We start from the raw sequence: 17,719 nt of genomic DNA, 5'->3' as shown, positions 1-17,719 counted from the left end.
TTGGAGTGCTTTTGGTGCCGTCTTTCTTCCCTCCGACACGGCTTGAGTTAATCTATTTCTCTAATTCCAAATTAGATTCTTCTTTTGTTGCGATTGATTATAATTTGGTGACCACTTGTTAACTGTAAGAGGGTTTTCTCCAACGATTTCAGAGAGCTCTTGGTGTCGTCGCTCTTCCTTCTGGCGGGATCATCGGATGGGATTAAATTATATTAGTTCTCCGACTCCGATTCTTTTTCTGGTGCTAATTGTTTCACGTTATTAAGGGTATCTGCCGCTGCTGATTGGAGGGGGGGTTGAAGATCTCCTGAGTTTTTAAGGCTTCCATAGCAGGGGTGGAGGGTAAGGTTGGTAGGTGTTAGCGATCGTTTTGTTGGATGATATCTTCATATAAACAGAAGAACTAGCTCAGAGGAAAAAGAGGTACATGTTCAAAATGGGAAGTATAAGGGTGAAACTAGTCAGAACCTGCACTTGCGTGAGGTAGACCATATTGAATCATCATTTTACATAGCAAACTTTCCACATCACAAGGATTATAGATCCTTGTAGAAGTGGTGCATGGTACATGGTAAAGTGGTCGATGTGTATATTGCGAGAAAGCAATCAAAAACAAAAAAGGCGATTTTGGTCATATTAGGATCTTGGGTATCGAGGATGAGGTTTCCTTTTCCAAGAAACTTTCTGAGGAATGGATTGAAAATTGTCATGTATATGTGTCTGTTTCTAGGTTTAAACAAGACAATAAACGTACATAAGTTGTGAAAATGTTAAAAATATATATATTAGGAATACGGGGAGTAAACATGCATCTTATGTAAGTGTTGTTTTGTGGGAAATGTATAGAACATTTTGAATCTCCTTAATCAGAGTTACGAGTCATTAGATATGACCAAAATACTGAAGAGATGTCAATCTGTCCAGCAACATCCTTTTTGCGTCTTTTTCAGCTCCGTTCTCCTCCTTTTGCATCGCAACTCCAATTTTAACTGTAATTGAACATTTCAAAGCATAGTAAGTATCATATATCTTAAAATATAACAGTTTTACTCAAATATATTAGGATAATGGCTTAAAATACATAGTTAAATAAAGTCATATAAAAATCCCTCACACTATTCTTTTTCTTGTCCTCGAGCAAAACTAGATGTATTATTATTTCATTTTAATACCACCACATCAAAACCATGCTCTCTAACATCACATAGAATAACCTAAGTTGAATTCACCAATAATGTTTCACCTAAATGCATATATTTGTGTGTAGATCCTAATTACTCTCCAAATCCTAAATACTTAATATCCTCATAAACATTCCATACTTATTTTGAAAAACATTCATTTTTGCATTCCTTCAATCTATGCCCTTTTATTACCCACTTTCGTTTCAAAAGTTATTGTCAAACTCCAAGTGACATGACTTAAAAAGAAAATTATATATATATATATATATATATATATATATATATATATATATATATATATATATCCTAAGAATATAACTAAAATTAATTATATCACACTATTTGTTTTTGGAATTCTTTTCTCCGTTTTTATTTTTTTCACAACTTTTTCACTCTTTTTTTTCTTTTTTCTTTTTAACTTCCACAAATAAACAAGCAAATAATTCTAACTTTGTTTCTATTAATAATATAGTTCGTGAATTTCTAAGAAATTCATTGGAGTACTCATAATCTCTTAGGCCACTAATGGAGTCCATAACTTTCGATGAAACCCATGTAACGACTTTCTTCCCATCACATCCAAACTTTTATAAATAGGTGGATGGATATAAACACCTCGCGGAGAATACTGAAAGATCTTGTATGCTCAATAATCATATTAAAGTGATATTGCTAATTAGCATATGATCCTAAGGGTCACACTAACAACTTGATACAATTGACTATTTATTAGAAATTGATTTTAAAAAATATTAATAAACTCATATAATTAATTAGAAATTATTTATCTCATGGAAATGTTAATTTAGCAATAACAAGTAACACATTAAGTCATATGTTATGAATTAATATGTCATCCATAACATTTTGGACCTATTAGATCTTTTTGTATGTTAGTGAAATGTAATGGCTAATTATCTTACAAACTATGTTGTAAAATCAAAAACTAGCTTTCCTTCTCCTTGAATAAAACCGTAACTAGTCAAGGGAGACAAGGAATGGAATCTTGCATTTTTTTATTCAAAAACATTAAGCCTAAGAAAGCATGCATTAAGACATATGGACATGGTTGCTCAAAAGTGTAAATACCTAATGGTTAAAGACTTCACTTTATACATATAAAGATGAGGCTTTAATTTTGATCTTTATTGCTTGCATGCATAACCATAGCCTTCTCCCTCTTTTTCTATCTCACTCTTTCATGCAAAGTTTTAGAGATTAGAATACTTGTTTTTGCTATCCTGAAAGTAATACTTGAGTTTTACTTTCAAGCTTAAGAGTTTCTCATAAAGACTAACATATTTGTATCAAGTTTTTTCATTGTTGGTGTGTAACATCCGAATTTCCAAAGTATGAATTTTATAAGAAAAATAATATATAGTTTGAAAATCTGGTTGGACACGACTATCACCACGACGTGGCAATTTGATTTGGAATCGCACATCGTTAATGAGTGTCGCGACGTGTCAGTAGGTTGGCCACGACGTGGCAACTATTCTGGACCAAGCCCGTAATTTTAGGGCTTCCTCCCATATTTAAGCAAAATTTCCAAAGGATTACAATATCCTCTTCAGCCTCCAACCCCCTACCTCGAAACCCTAGCCTTCCGTAGAGAGTTTTGGTTCATTTTGGTATTCTTGATGCCTTGAAGAAGAAGAAGAAGAAGGTATTTTGGTGCATTAGCCAGCAAGGAAACTTCATCATCACCATCTTGAGCATATTTTGGACCCTTGTGAGTATTCAAGTTCCAAGCTTTCTAGGTTGAGCTTCTAGATTTAGGCTTCTTGTCCCATTTCTTCAAGATTGTAGAAGTTTGGATGGAAGGATTCCATAAAGTTGGCAACTTCATGGATCCTTGAGGTCCCTTCGGGGTTTTATGATCCAGATCTAGTGTTCCTTAGTGTATTTGGCCTAAAGGAAAAGTTTGAGTTCATTTCTTCCATTGTTTTGACCTAGTTTGGGAGAGACATGCATTAAACATGCATGTCCATAAAGCATTGACTTTTATGATGCTTATGGAGTATAAAAGTCTTCTAGAATGTTAGATGGGGTGAGTTTAGTGATTAAGAGCTTAAAGGATGAGCTCATGTCTTAAGATGTCATTAAGGACTTAGGGTTGGAAGTTTTTATGGGTTTTCTAGGTTATAAAAAAAATTCACATGTGGCGGAAAAACTCTTAAACCCTTAAGTTCGCATGCAACCTAGAAAGGATCTAACTTTTCTCTATTGATAACAACTAACTATGAATATCAAGAAACCCTAGGAAACCCTATTAATTTTCAAAAATCACAAAAGTGTTTAGGGTTAAATACCTTTTGATTAATGTAGCAATTAATCAAGTAAAAACTCCCTTGACTTCCTTGGAAAGCAAGCACCAAAAGCTTGGATGCTTCTAATGTCTTGTACCCAAAACCCAAGCAACTAGAAGACTTTAAGAGATAGGAGGGAGGAGATTAATTTTCGGCTCTTATATATGTTATGGGATGGACAAAATTTATTAACCATTTAAGGGGTTTATATAGGTGAGTAAGGAGGCTTGGATAAGGCATGTATCCTTAGATAACCCTTATCCCTTTTCTTGCTCCCTAAGGCTCGTAGAAAATCTAAGAAGCCTCCTCCAAAACCGTCCCCTTTATGGGAAGGTTCTGGAATTCTTCAATGCTCAAATTTTAAACATTGTCACATTTAGTCCCTGTATTTTCAATTAATCTAATTAATTTCCGATTAATTCTAAATTAATAAATAAAATTTCTAATTAATATATTAATCATATAATATACTAATAAATTTCTAATTAATTTATTAATCATATAATAAATTAAAAAATAATCCTCTCTCTCTAAAAGTCTTTTGACTCAGTTACTAGTTATGAGGGCAACCTAAAAAGGACTTTGCTCTTAATTCAAGAATGTACCAATTTAGTTATTAGCTTAGACACCTTAATCCAACAGTTTCCTACTTGGATAAGTTTGTACCTACATTTGCAAGTATAGACATTGAAGTAACCAGCAAAGAGTGATTTCCAAAGCCACTGCTAAACTCTGATTCAAATAAGTTATTGGCCCTAAGATAAGTGATCATTTACCCCTTTGTTCTACAAGATATCGTATAGACATGAGACATAGATTAGAATCATTCTCATTGTATAATATTATGTTTCTCGATTTCCCGATTTATAAAGACTTTATTGGACTTCAAATTTAAAACATCAATTAGTCATGGTTGGGGCCAGCACTATATATAGTCAACATCAAATCATCGAGGGGCCTAATGATATCGCTTTTCCTGTTAGGGCAAAAGGAACGAATTACTTTGACTACATAGTCATACAATTTATATATCAAATCATACATGGAATAACCCTTTATAACATCTAGTTACGAGATGTGTTTGATTCAACCAATGCATAACTGGTCTGTAAACTATAACTACATATCTCCGCTTTAAGAATAGTAGATATTATCGTCTTAGAATTACTCGTGACAAGATCCATGAAGTAATCTCTAAGCATGGGTTTGTCCAATACTTAAAATCCCAATTTTCAAAGTACTCTTGAATATTGTAGCAATTCAAATGCAATGTATTAACCTCAATCGACAATCTACAATCCATTCATCACAATCTTAGTTCATAACTCACTTTAAAAGTATGAATGACTATGGAAGTTTGAATAATTCAAATTACTTCTGAATTATAAACATGAAAAAAGAAACACAAGAATAAATAATTGAAGAAGACAGTACGATACTCATAAATAATTCTCTATTATTCATTCACCAAATCAATTACATTTATTTTGTTATAGGTTTCAAAATAACACCTAACTACTAAAACTAATATTGTCTCTTAAACCTATGCTCCTAGCATGTTGGTAGGGTTTAACTCTGCTCAGAGCCTTTGTGAAAGGATCTGCAACTTTATCTTCTGATGATACTCACTTCTCTAAAAGGTGTCCTTCTTCTACCCGGTGTCGAATATAATGGTACTTCCTGTCATTGTGCTTGGATCTGCCATGATCCTTTGGTTCTTTCGTCAAAGCAACCACACGTTCATTATCGCAAAACAATTCTATTGGTTCTTGAATAGTTGGAACGAATCCAAGATCCGTGATAAAGTTCTTCAGCCAAGCCACTTCCTTAGATGCTTCAGCCGCCGCAATGTACTATGACTCACAGGTGAAATCAGCCACCGTGTCTTGCTTGGAACTCTTACAATTAACTGATCCTTCATTCAGTAAGAACACCCATCCAGACTGCGAACAAAAGTTGTCTCGATCTGTTTAAAATCCAGCGTCACTGTAACCAGTCACTCTTAACGTATCATTGTCCCCCAAGAACTAGGAACATGTCTTTCATTCTTTGCAGATACTTAAGAATATTCTTCACCGCATTCCAATGGGCTTTGTTAGGATTTCCTTGAAATCAATTAACCATGCTCAAAGCATAAGACACATTAGGGTGAGTACAAGTCATTGCATACATGACCGATCTAACAGTTGAAGCATATGGGACTCGACTCATGTCAGCTATTTCTTCATCAGTAATTGTACTTTGAGTCTTACTCAACTTGATAGTACTATGAATGGGCAACTCCCCTTTCTTTGAATTCTCCATACTAAAACGCTTTAGTATTTTATCCAAATATGTATTCTAGCTAAGACCAATAAGATGATTCTTTATGTACCAATGAATCCTTATTCCTAGAATATAAGACCCTTCCCCTAGATCATTCATATTGAAACACTTTCCAAGCCAAAACTTAAGTTCTTGCAAAGTCGGGATGTTGTTTCCTATAATGAGTATGTCATCAACATACAAGACTAGGAAAATCACTATACTCCTACTAGCTTTGACATATATATATATATATATATATATATATATATATATATATATATATATATATATATAACTCATCTTCTCTTCTAGAGAATCCAAACTCCATGGAAGCAAAGATACCAACTACAAGATGCTTGTTTCAATCCATAAATGGATTTCTCAAGCTTACACACCCCATCAGGAAACTTGGCATGTACAAAACCCTCTGGCCAACTCATATATACATTCTCAGATAACTTTCCATTAAGAAAAGCGGTTTTAACATCCATTTGCTAAATTTTATAATCATGAAATGCAGCTATAGAAAGCATAATCCTTATACACTTTATCTTAGGTACTAGCAAAAAGGTCTCACCATAGTCAATCCCTTGGGTTTGAGTAAAGCCCTTTGCAACCAGTCTATCTTTATATGTGTGTACTTTCCCATCCATGTCAGTCTTCTTCTTGAAGATTCATTTGCACCCGACTGTCTTTCGACCAGGTACATGATCAACCAAGTTCCACGCTTGGTTATCATACATTGACTAAATCTCACTGTCCATTTTCTCCTTCCATATAGCAGCTTCAGGGCCTGCCATTGCTTTCTTGTAGTTAGCAGCTTCATCCAATTTGCCAGTGTTCTATCACTGATAAATGTATCACCATCTATTGTTATATGGAAACCATAGAACGCAGGTGGCATGCTAATCCTACTGGAACGATGAAGGGGTAATGAGTTATCAACTGGATCAACTGGAACTTCTTCCTCATGTTGAGTGCTAGTGTTGTCTGAGGTTCCTTCATTGGATGAATCTTGAATTTCTTCAAGATCAATAGCACTCCCACTATCATCTTTGAATATGAGTTCTCTCTCAAGAAAGACTCCTCTTCGAGCTACGAAGACCATGTTCTCACTAGGTCTATAGAATAAGTATCCAAAGGAATTCTATGGGTAGCCAATGAAATAATACTTTTCGGCTCTAGGTTCAAATTTGTCATCCGTCTCTCGTCTTACGAGTACTTCACAACTCCAAACCTTGATATGTGCGAGCGATGAATCCTTCCCTATCCGCATCTCATGAGGTGTTTTGGAAACCTTCTTAGTTGGAACAAGATTCACAATATGGTCGGCTGTCTCTAAGGCATACCCTCATAAATAAATAGGAAGAGAAGCTCGACTCATCATGGAACGAACCGTATCTAGCAAGGTTCTTTTACGCCTCTCAGCAACACCAATAAGTTGTGGTGTTCTGAGGAGTCAATTGTGAATCAATTCCAAATTTCTTAAGATAGTTGTGGAACTCGATACTAAGATACTTACCACCTCTATCAGATCTGAGCACCTTTATCTTCCTGCCTAATTGATTCTCGAATTTATGCTTAAACTCTTTGAAGTTTTCAAAGGTTTCCGATTTATGTTCGATTAAGTAGATATAACCATATCTGCTATAATCATTCGTAAATGTCACGTAAAATCAATTAGCATCTTTTGTGGTGGATCTAAATGGGCCACAAACATCCCTAAGGATTAGGTCCAATAATCCCTCACATCTTTCACATGATCCAGTAAAAGGCAATTTTCCTAATCTTGCCCAAAAGAGATTCACATTCATCATCTGTCCTAAGATCAAATGACTCCAACACTCCATCCTTTTAGAGTTGGGCAATGTGTTTCTTGTTTATGTGCCCAAGACGACAATTCCACAAACATGTCGTTTCTACACCATTGGATGAATCAATATGAAATACACTATTGCCTAGGTTATCCACACAAGCCACAGTTTCATACATACCATTACAAGGTAAAGATTTAAACATAAAAAAACCATTATGAAAAGCAGAAATGAATATCAGAAACCTTTACTGAACAATGCATGAAATGAAATAATGTTTCGTGTAATATCTGATGAATAACAGTGATTAATCAAATTAAAACACTGCTATCTAGCATAAGTTCATAAGTCCAAATCTTGGTAACAGGTGAAGATTCCTTATTGCCCATGATCAGGTTCATCCTTACTTTCTCTTAGTCCCTGAAAATCGAAATATATATGAAAACCACATGTTGTATCAAGGACCCAAGAATGAGAAAGTTGTATGTTATTAAATTGAATAGTGTAAATACTTGAGGAGGACGCCTTGATTTTACCATCCTTCAAGTCCTGCAAGTATTCTGGACAACTTCTTCTCCAATGAATCTTTTCACCACAATGGAAGCAAGTGGCCTCTTTTGGATCACTAATCACATGGACATCAAATTTGGGCTTCGACTTAGACCCAATGCTAGACCCTCCAACATGGGCCTTCCATTTCCTGTTGGATTGGGAAGGAGCCTTCCTCTTTTTCCATTTTCCAGATCCAATGGACAGGACATGAGAATTTGTTGTAGAATGTGTATCATTCTTCTTCATCCCCAACTCATCAATTTGCAACAAGTTATGCAGTTGGGTCAATGTTGTCTCCATGTTGTTCAAATGATAATTCAGAATGAATTGATCATAACTAGGAGGCAAGGAGTTGAGGACCATGTCAATGGTCAAATCCTCATCAAATGACATATTGAGCCTTTGTAGTTTCTCCATGTACCATTGCATCTTTTGCACATTAGGGCAAACAGATTCTCCCTCCTTGAGCTTGAATTCCATAAAATATTTGACCACCTCGAAGCGCTCTTGCCTCGCCTTTTTGTGAAACTTTTCAACAAGGTCGAGAGCTATCTTATATGGCCATTAGTCCTCATAGAACTTGGCCAGCCCAGGTGCCACAGTGGCCACCATGGTGCATGCAACCTTTATGGCATCGTCAGAGTGTTTGTTGTATGAGGAAATTTCCTCAAGAGTAACGGCGGAATGATAGATTTCAATAAGAGGCTTATCGAGGACATATTATTTGCCCTCGTATCGAAGATTCATCTTCAAATTCCTCATCCAATCCATGTAGTTGGGACCAATGAACTTTTCTTTTGACATAATCAAGACTAGTGAGAAGTTTGAGTATGAGGGGTTTGATTGACTAGTAGCGAGATCATCGTTTCCAGAAATCAATATAAAGAGACATAGTTTTAGTTAGTGATATAAATCCTCAATATTTTAACCCAAAATAAATATTCAGGGCTAGGATCCAAAATACAATTCACAACAAAGAAGAGGGATGTCGTAATCTAATTGCGAATTTATCAAGGTAGATAATACAAATCTACCAATTTCAATCTAATATGAAACTCCTAGATCATTTTAGATTCATTGAATCTAATCAATGACATGTTTAATCTCATATTATACTATTCCATTTTTTTGTCTGAGATGCCGAGGATCCCAAATAAGATGTGAATAACCATGCAAACTCGTTTGACAACCTCAATGTCATTTATCATCTCAAATTAATGTGCTGGTAAACCATACATGCTCCATCAACAATGAGAATTTTTGATATGTCTGTGACTCATCTTTATAGTCCCAAATTAGTGTGTTGGTTAACCACGTACACTCCAGTAACGACATATATAGAGTCATGTGCGTTTTCATGATCTAGCATACATTTCACATTTTGACCTAAAGTAACTAGAGTTGGGATTTATAAAAGGTTTTTTTTACTTTATAGTATCATACTTTTGGAGGTTATGTCCTATCAAACCCATTCGGCTAATGACCCTCCACCATACAAGGGAGCGGTGGGTGAGAGTGGACACCCATTCAACGGTCATTTTCTAGGTCATTATCCTTATACCACCCCCCTCTTAGAGTAAGGGTTCGTGAATGAGGTCTACTATTGATTTGATTGACTTGTCTTATACATATAATATATTAAACATTTAATTATATATATATATATATATATATATATATATATATATAGTATAAGATGTATTTAAACTTTTCAAAATACTAGGGTTAAAGAAGAAATTTTGAATTAATCAATTAATAATTAATTAATTTTAAACTAAATGATGATTTAATCTTTTATCTTAAATAAATAAATAAATAAATTTAAATCATATTATTACCAATTAAACAATTAATTAAATCATATGGATTAAATAATTATTTACCAATTAAACAATTAATTAATGATTCAAATTTAATCCTAATCCCTTCCTTTTAATTTTCGTAAAAGGATAAAGGTTACCAAGTTTTTAATTATCCAAATTATAAGGCATTTAAAATTGTAGTTAAGAAAACTAGAAACCCTAAGGGGTCCTCCTTATTTTCGAAAACAAGGGTGGAGGCTAGGGTTTCAAGAACCCTAGCCATTATCGAAATTTAGGCTATTAGGGTTTAATTTCCATAAACCCTGATTTTGATCAATTCAATTTTGTGCACAATCAAATAGAAAACATAAGGCTCTGATACTACTAACGGGTTTTTCTAGGTTATAAAAACAAAATTTACGAGTGGCGGAAAAACTCTTAAACCCTTAAGTTCACATGCAATCTAGAAATGATCTAAGTTTTCTCTACAAATAGCAACTAACTATGAATATATCAAGAAACCCTAGGAAACCCTAGTAATTTTCAAAAATCACAAAAGTGTTTAGGCTTACATACCGTTTGATTAATGTAGCAATTAATCAAGTAAACACTCATTTGATTTCCTTGGAAAGCAAGCACCAAAAGTGTGGATGCGTCTAATGGCTTGTACCCAAAACCCTAACAACCAGAAGACTTTGAGAGAGGGGAGGGAGGAGAGAAATTTTTGGCTCTTGTATGTGTTATGGGATGGACAAAAATAATGAACCCTTTAAGGGGTTTATATAGGTGAGTAAGGAGGCTTGCATAAGGCAGATATCCTTATATAACCCTTATCCATTTTCTTGCTCGCTAAGGCTCATAGAAACTCTAGGAAGCCTTCTCCAAATCTGTACCCTTTATGGTAAGGTTCTGGAATTCTTCAATGTTCAACTTTTAAACATTGTCACCTTTAGTCCCTATATTTTCAATTAATCCAATTAATTACAAAATTATTTCTAATTAATTTCCGATTAATTCTAAAACAATAAATATAATTTCTAATTAATATATTAATTATATAATATACTAATAACTTATTTATTTTGATTTCTAATTAATTTATTAATCATATAATAAATTAATAAATAACCCCCTCTCTTCAGTTACTAGTTATGAGGGCAACCCAAAAAGGACTTTGCTCTTAATTCAAGAATATCCTAATTTAGTTATTATCTTAGACACCTTAATCCAACAGATTTTGCTTATAGGCATGAATTGAGGGATAAAGTTGGAAACCTTATCCATTAAGATCGTGGGAAGAAATAGATCTGAGCTTTGGAGCTCTTGGAGTTTAGGAAAATAGGTTAACCCATTAAGTTGTCCGGATCCAGTCCAGTCTTCACGACGTGGCGTTTAGTTGCCACGACATGGTGGTTGGGGATGAAGCACGACTGTTTTATCCGTATTGTGCCACACATGAACAGTAAAGAGTCACGATGTGGCGACCCTCTAAAGTCAAATTTGGACAGTTGACTTTGACCGTTGACTTTTTACACGTGTTAACTTTTGGTCAAGATTGTTGGTTTTAGTGTATAGACTAAGGTTGGACCTGGTATGATTTGATAGGTGTGTTGTAGCATCGATTGTGTGGCTTTGAGCGGTGGTTTAGCTGACCTCGTGAGTCATGTGAGTTTTCCACTATATCATGTAGGAAGACTAGGTGGTGGCCCCTGACAATTGTATGAAAGACCAAGATATGGCTCCTGCCAATTTGTATGTAAGACCACGGTCTGGAGCCTGGCAGTTATGTGTAGGATGCTAGCTGTCTTTGTGACGCTTGCGTGGAAGATCAGGAGGTGGATCATAGCACTTGTTTGTAAGACTCGGGTTTTGACCCTTGGCATGGCAATGAAAGACCATGATGTGGCTCATGGCATGGTAGTGATCGTAAGACTATGATTGGCACATTGCATTCCCTATCTATTGTATGGTATGTAGTATTTTGGGGAACTCATTAAGCTCTATACTTACGGTTTGTGGTTTAACAATTTTTAAGTACTTCCAGTTCCAAAAAGAAGGGTCCGGCTTGACTGCACAACATCCCCTGATGGCTTTTCCGCACTGATTATATTTGTTTTACTCTGATTTTTGGAAAATACAATTTACTCTGGATTGTTTTGAAACAAATGATTGTGTGGAATTAATTGTTTAAAAATGAAAAAATTTATCGGTATTTTTGGGATGTTACATGGTGTCTCAAAGGTTCCACATTTTTCATCAACTTTCAAACCTCGCCTCGAGGACCCAAAGAACAAAAAATGTTTTTATTTCTTCATCTCTTCTATGATTAGTGTTTCATCTTTCCATTTCTTGCAAGATGATCATTGGTGGGTTGTAACTTGTTTATAATTGTTCAAAAATTCAAGTCTTCTGTTGCTAAAATATCATGTTTTTGAAACTATTCTTGAACTAAAACCCAACAAATAGTAATTGAGTTTCAAAGGCCACAGATTGACTCCACTCCCGAAGTGTTTCTTATTCAATATATATGACTAGACTCAAAGCAAAATTAAAAGAAAATAAATTTGGAAACTTGACTCACTCTATTTTCATAGAAAGGACTCAAGAGATAACTCATCGATTGATAGGATTTTTATGGGGTCTAAATATATACACAATGCAAAACATATTATGTCCCTCAAACTACACAAGTTCACATTTTTGTCTCATGATTTCACTTGAACTGGGAAGCAAAAAATATATTATAACATATTGGTTAAACTAAATCTTAGAATTCGTATCAAATTATCTCACACAACACTAGCAAACTTAGCTCTAACGCAATAATATCAAAACAAAATTTTTAAATTTACTAAATTTCTATGTTAGAACATTTTTCAAGTCTTTATTTTTTTCATTTTCTTTTTCAATCTAGCATATATAATTTTATTTAAATCTAGCATGTTTGTTTTCCCTTTTCGACCTGCTACCCCACACTTATTTCATACAACGACCTCATTGTATGCATAGTGAAATTAAAGCAAATAAAATCTAAAAGGGAGAAAAGTGAACAGACTCCCTTGGGGTAGTATTGGCGAGATCGAATCTGACTGTAGTTGCTTGCTTCGAAAAGTGTGCTGAAAAAATGATGCTACGTAATTTGTCAGAAACTAAAAATTGGATATGATGTTCTTTTCTGCTCATTCTATGATTTGGTGCGCGAAACGATCAGCGAAAACATTGTATAACAGTACAAAATGTAAAATCTAGGAATCGTGGTTGTGCACATGCCACGACGTGGAAACTGAATAGTAGAAAATTTTCCACGACTACAAATGAAATCAATTTGTGCTGGCATAACACTCCTCTCGTCTCTCGTATATGCTCTTTCCTCTAGTAATGGACTTTAATAAAGGCCCGATCCTTCTATTGTGTGGGTAAGTGACCCCACACTTAGGTGATGTAACGCCTCTCATGAAGTATCTTTCAATAACAAAACCACACTCGGTCATAATTGCTGAAATTACTGAAAGCATCTGAAGGGTAGTATAATTCTGCAACGATCAAAAACATCAAAGAGCATCAACATGGAAAACAAAATTAAACAAACTAAAAATTAAATAAAACCTTACGAAAATAACTAAAAATTAGAAAATCAAAATTAACTAAAAAGGATATTACAATCACTTTTCTTTGTCGGAATCATGCTACAATTGTTGATTAAATCTTTTGCATACAAGAAGTAGTTTGCGAAAACAAAAACTTTCGGGACTCGTCAGGTTATTTCCTTTGTTTTCTTTGCACCGTTAACTAATACGTACAACAAGAGTGGCCTAACAAGTCAAGAGTAGCAAGAGTTCGGTCTTCTGTTTAACCACCATAATACGTCTTGCTATACTACGCCTCGTGGATTGAGTTGGACAAATCACCAAAATAATAGATTAAACAAGTTAAGAATTCTCTAATTGCTTGCTATCTCGACACACATGCAAAAAAGAAAATCGAAGCAATGCGTACTATATCGAATCCCTGCACATAACAACAAAAACATTCCCGACAAGTAACATGTTATCGAAGAAAATAAAAATAAAACTAAAAATTCAAAAACAAATAACGAATAATCAGATAAACTAAATTAATTGAAAATTGTTCCCTAACAACGACGCCAAAAACTTTATATGTCTTTTTCCGTGTGATCAAGAATTGGTTTTACCATACCAAAAGGCTTAGCGGCGCAACTTGTTGCCCGTTTTCCTTGTCATGAGTTTTTCTTTATAAACAAAAAATTCTTAGTCTATCGTATCTAAACCAACACTTTACAGGAAGTGAACATGATCGAGTATAATATAGTTTGATAAGAAAGGGTGTCGAATTCTTTGAGAAAGGTAGTGAATTAATATCAAAAAAAATTATTATAGGTTATGTCAAATAAAAAAGCAATAAAAAGGGGGATTTGATTATAAAATCTTAAGTAATCAATAACTAACGAACTAGATAAATTGATTGGAAACAAATCACTTCAAGTACTTTGGTTCATATTAGATTACATCTCAAAATCATGGTTAAATTCGTTAATAGTCCAATGGATTTATTACTTGATTACTGAATTCTCAACAATGGTCTTGACAATCAATCGAAGCATAACATAGATATATAAGCTCTCTAACACAGTCAAAATCACCAATTAATATAACCTAACCCTAGGATTTGTTCGATCACTAATCCTAACAGTTTATAGTCATAAAACAGTTAAGATTCAAGTCAATGTAATCAGATTGGTCATCTAAACTACACATAACTCATCAATAGGTAATAAAAATCATAAGAGTAAATTATACGAATCGTCCCTCGTGCAGGTGTCAAAATGCACGTTCAGTCCCTATTTTTAAAAATTAACTCGGACCGTCCCTTATTATTTCAAAACTAACACGCTTCATCCCTTGTTAGTTTAAATTTACACATTGTATCCTTTGGCAACCACAAAATGACTATATTGCCCTTAATATTTTTTTTATTTAATTATAAATTGTTTTATATTAAAAAAAAAAAATTAAATACCCAACCCACCCCTCTTCGTTCACTTTCCCCCTTTCCTTCTACCTTCTTTGTTTCCCGTTCACCGAACTCGACCAACACTTCACCGGCTACTTTCCAAGCCAAGATTTTACTTCTTGCAAGGTTGGAACGTCGTTTCCTATAAGTAGTATGCCATCAACATACAATACTAGAAAAGTTACTATACTCTCACTAGCGTTGACATACACACAAGTCTCATCTTCACTTCTAGAAAAAACAAACTCTTTGACTTTCTCATGGAAGCAAAGATTCCAGCTGTGAGATTCATGTTTCAATCCATAAATGGATTTCTCAAGCTTACACACTCTATTGGGAAACTTTGCATCAACAAAACCCTCTGGATGACATAAACATCTTCAACCAACTTCCCATTAAGAAAAGCGGTTTTGACATCCATCTACCAAATTTCATAATCATGAAAAGAAGCAAAGGCGAGCATTATCCTAATAGATTTTATCTTGGCCACTGGTGAGAATGTCTCATTATAGTCGATCCCTGGGGTTTAAGTAAAGCCATTCGCAACCATTCGTGCCTTGAATGTGTGCACATTTCCATCCATTTCGGTCTTCTTCTTGAAGATCCATTTGTAACCAACTGTCTTTCGACCAGGTTCTTGATCAACCAAATTCCAAACTTGGTTGTCATACATGGACTTGATCTCATTGTCCATTGACTCTTTCCATTTGGCAACCTCAGGGCCTGCCATCCCTTCCTTGTAGTTAGCTGGCTCATCAAAATCTATTAGTGTTTGATCACTGATAAATGTATCACCATCTGACGTTATATAAAAACCATGGAATGTTAGTGGCATTCTAACTCTACTGGAACGGCGAAGAGGTAATGAGATGTCAACTGGCTCAACTGAAATATCTTCCTTTGGTTGAGTGCTAGTGTCTTCTAAGGTTCCTTCATTGGTTGACTCTAAAATCTCTTCAAGGTCAATTGTGCTCCCATTGTCCTCTTTACATATGAGCTCTCTCTCTCTCTCTCTCTCCCTCTCTTTATCTATCTATCTTTCTCTCTCTCTCTCTCTCATGAAAGACTCATCTTCGTGCTACAAAGACCACGTTTTCACTAGGTCGGTAGAACAAGTATCCAAAATACTTTTGTGGGTAGCCAATGAAAATACATCTCTCACTTCTGGCTTCTATCTTGTCATGGGTCTCTCATCTAACGAAAGCTTCACAACCATAGACTTTGATATGTGCTAACGAGGGAACTTTCCCTGTCTATATTTCGTGACGTGTTTTGGAAACCTTTTTAGTTAGGATAAGATTGAGGATATGGGCGGCTGTATCTAAGGTATACCCCCAGAAGGAAATAGGAAGAGTGGCCCGCCTCATCATGGAATGAACCATGTCCAGCAAGGTTCGATTGTGCCTCTCAGCCACACCATTAAGTTGTAGTGTTCTAGGAGGAGTCATTTGTGAAACTATTCCACATTCCTTGAGCTAGTCGTGGAATTCGATACTAAGATATTCTCCTCCTCTATCTTATTAGAGCATCTTTATTTTCCTACCTAATTGATTCTCAACTTCATGTTGAAACTCTTTGAACTTTTAAAAGGTTCTGATTTATGTTTGATCAAGTAGATATAACCATACCTGTCGTAATCATCCGTAAATGTTACATACAATCGATTAGCATCCATTGTGGTGGATCTGAAGGTTCCACGCATATCTGTGTGTATAAGGTCCAAAAAAACCTTCACCTCTTTTACAAGATCCAGTCAAAGGCGATTTTGTCATCTTGACCAAAAGACAAGATTTGCATTCATCATTTGGCCTTAGGTCAAATGATTCCAAGAATCCATCCTTTTGGAGTTAAGCGATGCGTTTCTTGTTAATGTGCCCAAGACGACAATGCTACAAGCATGCCTTGCCAAACCATTGGACGAATCAATGTGAAATACATTATTGCCTAAGTTATCAACACAAATCACAGTTTCATACACACAATTACAAAATAAAGATTCAAATATAAAAACACCATTTTTATAAATAAAAATTAAACCAGTCAAATCATTAAATGAATAACAAAAACCTTGTCTGAGCAATGCATGAAATGAAATAATGTTTCGCGTCATTTCTGACGAATAGCAACAATCTATCAAATCTAAACTAACATCACTACTAAGCATAAGATGATAAGTTCTAATCTTGGTAACATGAGAAGATCGCCTATTTCCCATGATCAGATTCATCCTCCGATGCCCCACCTCTTCACTTTCTTTTATCCCCTGCAAATCAGAACAAATGAGAAAACCACATCCTGTATCACAGACCCAAGAATGAGTAAATTGTGAGTTATTAGTTTGAATAGTGTATGTACGTGATGGAGATGGCTTCACTTTTCCATCCTTGATGTCTTAAAGGTACTTGGGGCAGCTCATCTTCTAATGGCCCTTGTCATTGCAATAGTAACAAGTGGCCTCTTTGCGGTCACTAACATCTGGAATGTATGAGTTGGGCCTTGTCTTTGGGCCATTTCTAGATGATCAAGCTTGGGCCTTGTTCTTCCAGTTAGCTTTGAGAGCAGCCTTCCTCTTCTTCACTTTGACTTTACCAATGGCGAGAACAGGAGCATTAGTGGAAGGGGTTGGATTCTTTCCCTTCATTACTGACTCACCAATCTGTAGCAAGTTGTGGAGTTGGGCCAATGTGGTTTCTGTGTTCTTCAAATGATAAGCCAATATG

The sequence above is a fragment of the Lactuca virosa genome, chromosome 3 (assembly GCF_052849685.1).
Source record: "Lactuca virosa cultivar CGN04683 chromosome 3, Lactuca_virosa_CGN04683_v6, whole genome shotgun sequence".
In the NCBI taxonomy this organism is placed as follows: domain Eukaryota; kingdom Viridiplantae; phylum Streptophyta; class Magnoliopsida; order Asterales; family Asteraceae; genus Lactuca; species Lactuca virosa.
The sequence above is the reverse complement of the archived record's forward strand: the minus strand, read 5'-3'. Positions refer to the sequence as shown.